Consider the following 5,186-nt stretch of genomic DNA (forward strand, 5'->3'; position numbering starts at 1 on the left):
TATTCGATTCGCCGTATTAAACTACGTGTCTGGGCAAATTTTCAAGTCTGTTGGTGTTTTTCTTCATTTTATATATTTATTTATTCGGTCGAAATTCAAATTTTTTAGGTTCCCGACGGTTTGTGATTGGCTGCAAAATTGGGGGGAATTATCGCGTGTAAACTGGGAAACTTTTCGTTTTCATTTATTTCTTATTCGATTCGCCGTATTAAACTACGTGTCTGAGCAGAATTTCAAATCTGTTGGTGTTTGTGTTCATTTTATAACTTTTATTTTGTGTTTGACTGTTTGTTTACAAATATCGTACGCGGCTGTCGTTTGTCATTTATTTTATTAGCATTTTAAGAACAATGAAGTCAGCCGTGAAAACTGTTTGTACAATCAGTCATTCGTGTGGTGCCATCTAGTGGCAAAGGCAACGACGAAATGTGCGATTCTAACCTAACCTAACCCACCGTAGTGTTTTGGCACTACAACTATTTCACTGATTTTAGCCATCGCAGGCCTTTCATTATTTTTATATTATTATTTTATTATTGATCAACCTAACCGGTACTTGGTTTCAAACTAGGCTATCCCGTTGCTGTTTTTTAAATTGAATAATTGCGCAATAGCGCGCCACTTCACCATTCAGCCTGGTTCAGCCATTGACGTATGCCCAACTAAATCTCGAAGGCGGACACCCAGTGGCCTTATTAATTTCATATTGTTATGCATATCTTCGATAAACTCGTATGTAATTTGGAAATAAAATTTCTTAATGAAGGCTCTTCCCCAAGAGTAAATGCATGGCTATTTTTTACAACAAACTCCAAAAATGCCTTATGGGCTTCAGCAACGTCATACTGAAAATAGGAACATTTCACTTATAATAGCTTTATTGAATAGAATGCAAAACAGGTTATGTTTTCCTTAAATGCCTTTACAGCTATACCTTCACCATCCACTGTGGTTAGATTTGTTCTTCAATTTGTTTTTCAATTTTATCTGAATGTTTGGTATGCATATGTTTCGACATTGTGCCTGTACCACTAATGATGAAAGTAGCTGGGCAATATTTACACTTGCATGTTTTACTTGTGCCAATTTCATCGCAATGCAACCAAGTCCAGGATTTTTTTTCCTCGTTCTTGATACAGATGAGCATGCAGCTGATTCTGTAGACTGAGAAAATGATGTTGACGTAAATGTGCCTGTTGACAAGTTTTTGTTAAATTACTTTATTTCTTCTCACAAAATTGGAATTGAGAAGAGAAATTAGTCGTAACACTACCAGCTTCATTTGTTGATTGCGTTTCAGCACTTTCGTCTGCACTGTCGTAAAATTCAATGCTAATGTTTTGTGTACTGACGTTAGACGCATTAAAAACAAACTTTTGGCTATGCATAAAAAAAAAAAGAATATTGCCTAAAAAATATACAATTTAAAAAATCCCCAACGAAATATTTCGTTGCAATAGATTCTACCCGCATTGGACAAAGCCGAAACCATGTACAGTATCCTGCACAAAAATCCGAAAACCGATTTAATTTTTTAAAGCCACCTATTGGCGGGGTAGTGGGTTTTTTGTTTGTTTTTCTTTAAGGGGGGGGGTAGACGGGGTGATGGACACGACAGGGTAGGGCTGGGTAAGTCTAGACATTTTAAAAAGGTGCCTTAAGGTATTACGCTTTAAGGCAAGTTACAGGTCGGGACATTTTTGCAACCCACAGGGTGGTGTGTTTTTAAAACGACAGTTGGAAATTTAGGGCTTGGGCTTGGTAATGTTGCTTACCGAAACAATTTAGATTATGTTCCAGTTGCCTGAAAATGTTTATGATGATGCCAATGGCGTAGGTGTAGCGTTCCTGAATGTGTTGCTGGAGATCGGTGTTCGATTCCAGATGAGGTGATGAGTGAATATGGTTATTTTACGAGAAATTCTCGTTTATATATAAAACAAATTTTCATCGAACAATATGTGCTTTTTTTGTTTATTAAATAATTTTAAAAATAATAATCTCCTTCGTTCTAGAGAAATTAATATTCCCAGCAAATTCGAATGAAGAATATTATAACAATACCAAATATTTTGCAATTCCTTATTGGGAATCGAACACTGATCTACGGCGTCGCAATCAGAGGCTCTACACATATGCCATCGGTATCGACATAATTGTGCACAGGCAGCTATTTAATTTATTTGGGTAAGGAGTATTACACAGCCTGAGTCCAACATTTCCAACTGACGTTAAAAAAAACATACCAGCCTGGGGGTTGCAAAAATGTCCCTGTAAAGTACTGAAAAATAGTGGCTTTCAGGTATTTCAGTGTTTTAAAATTTTTACAAATTTTAATATTATTATTAAATTGATAATTGGAATACACTAAAATGATTAAACATATTTGGAATTGTGTTGTAGTAGCAGACGTAAAATAACAACGCAAAACGTAAGAAAACAGATAACAAATTTATATTATTCAATATTTCTTGAATCGTCTTCGTTATTTCGTCTCTAATCTCTCATTTCGAGAATTTTAATAAATTTATTTCATAATACTTTCACATTTATTATTTGAACTCATATATCCATGTAAAAAACGTGATACGTAGTAGTACTACTACGTATTTCAAGTCTAGATTTCCGTAGTGTTGGGTCGTTACCGATAGCGAATAACGAAATGTTTCGTTAATATTGTAGCGTTCACGCATCATTCGTAAGAGAACTCTCGCCATCCGTTATAGCTGTAACTGATAGACAAACGACCGATGGAAGTGTCATTCGAGCGTCATCCGATTGCTGATACATCGGATTTGCTGACTGACTCTTTCCCACACCTGAAAGACTATAAATGGGACTGTAGTGTAGACCTTCGGGGCCAGTAGTTTAATAGAACAGTTATGTTTACTTTGTGTAGTGCTTGAGTGTTGAAGAGATTGAATACACCTAGATTGATACACCAAACCCATCGGCGATAACTCGTTACATGGTGGAGATGCATGGTAGACCTTCCTGGTAAAATAAGGAAAGATCATTGGGCTTCATTCTGAGTTGTTAGGGGACGAAGTAATAGAGTAAGACACTAGGAGGCAGGTGCTGTTGAGAGGTCCTTGGAAGGTGTGACCAGCGGGTATTGGTACCTTAAATTGCGTGGGTATAGGACCACAGGCCTAACCGAGCTTCTTATTCGTTTGAACGTCCACAACTCAAGTAAGAGAGCGGATCTTGTGTTGTTTTATGCGGGTTAAAATAGGTCTACCTGGGGGTTCGTCGATCCTGAATGATCGGGTATAGATGAGTACTGGTCCACTGCGGCAAAGTAAACGGTTAAGGGGGATTGAAGTGTCACCCAAGGGCGAAGTAAGGGAACGTAGGGGGGCCAACGTAACGGAAGCTAAACCGGAAGTTGCGACCAAAGTTTGTGTTAGTACTGGGACGCAAACCTCTCTAGCGATTAGTCAACCCGCCCCAAGCCTCGGAGCTGAATCAGGGAATCTGGTCCGGAGTTCGGGATAGAGGGCGAATCGGTTGTGCAATTATCGGAAGTTCTTGCTACAGCGGAGGCCGAGAGACAGCAGTGTAGGGGAACGGACGGTTGTAGATCCAGACGACTCGGGAGAAGAGGCGGGCGCAAGAGAGCGATCCACTACCTATCCACCCCTGCCAGGTAGTAGGGCCGAGAGTAGGCTTAACTTGGTGGAAGCGGGGATAGAAGGGGCCTACTACACGGAGTCACTTCAGTGAGATTCCGGCAACCTACGAGAGGACGTGGTGGGGCTCAGGGCGACTCCCGAGGCGGAAGAGGGCACCAGTCAGGAGGGCTAAGATTGGCACGGTTGGAGAAGCCGACCCATATTGTCGGGAGAGTAATCACTTGCAGATTCGGTAGACGAAGAGGAGCTTGCGAGTGAGTCGTCAGGCTGTTCAGTGGTTTCTCGGGCCACGAAACCAGTAGTCATGGCCCAACGACCACCTGCCCCCCAACTGAAGTACCGGGCTCCTCCGATCTTCTACGGGAGAAAGGATGAGGATGCAACGGACTAGCTAGAGCGTTATGAGAGTTCGGCTCTCTATAAGCGCTGGGGACCAGCTGAGATGGCCGAGAATTTTAGGATGCAGCTGGATGGGGCGGCTAGGAAATGGTTTCTCTGCGTGGGAGCGCCAGCGGTGTGGCGGGATACACCGGCAGTGGCAGCAGCACCAGGGGTGGTGGCTGTGCCTGGGACGGACGGACTATGAACGATGTTTCTTAGGGCCTTTCAGCCACAACATTATGGTCGCTATCAAGAGGCAAAGTTACGACAGCGGAAGCAAGGGATAGACGAATCAGGGGTGGAATACTTCTACGACGTCATCGATTTGTGTCGGAGGCTTGACCCAGGGATGTTGGAAGAGGCGAAGGTGGAGTATCTGTTTCGTGGTTTGAAGCCTACCCTTGTCGAGAAGATCTGGGTGACTAGCCCGAGAACTACAGTGGAATTCTTGACTGCGGTGCAGCTGCACACGGAAGTGTCTGAGTTGGCTATTCGACCCGAATAGGCCGTGAGCATGTTGGGACCAATGAAGGGGTTACCTCCTTTAAAGGAGGAAGTTGGGACTGAATTGAGAGACCTGGTGCTGGAATTGAAAGCTGAGATCACCGGGTTAAAACGCGCGTCAAAATCTCACAGGCTGGAGGGTGGACGGGGAAACTCGGGGCGACCTCAAAATAATGTGTCGTTCGCATCTCGGACTTCGGACGGGAAGCCTATCTGTCATAATTGTACCAAAGCGGGGCACAAAATTTCGTTTCTGTAGGGTGGAGAAGGGCCAAGACCAGAAAAGTGTGGCCCGAAAGAAGATGGGAAGGGCGGTCAGCGGAGTGATCGTCGAGACGAGGGAGAGAACAGATGAAGAAACGATAGGTGTAAGGAAGATGGAAAGGCCTGGCAGGCTAGGCGACGGAACTCCGAAGAAGATGACCAGAACACCGTGGGTGTCGGCAGACGAAGACGACTCAGGAGAGGCGGCCGTACTGCTTATTAACTCTTCCCGCCTGATAACAGAAGAGGTAGTGTCCCAGGGAATAAGGATCAAGGCGGTGATTGACACCGGAGCGGTGGTGTTGGTGGCGTCTCCGAGCTTGCAAGAGAAACTAGGAGCTCGTCGTATGGGTTGGGACGGACCGTCTGTTGTCATGGTAAACGGCCAGAGAGCTCCCCCAC

The sequence above is a fragment of the Daphnia magna genome, linkage group LG7 (genome assembly GCF_020631705.1).
Source record: "Daphnia magna isolate NIES linkage group LG7, ASM2063170v1.1, whole genome shotgun sequence".
NCBI lineage: Eukaryota > Metazoa > Arthropoda > Branchiopoda > Diplostraca > Daphniidae > Daphnia > Daphnia magna.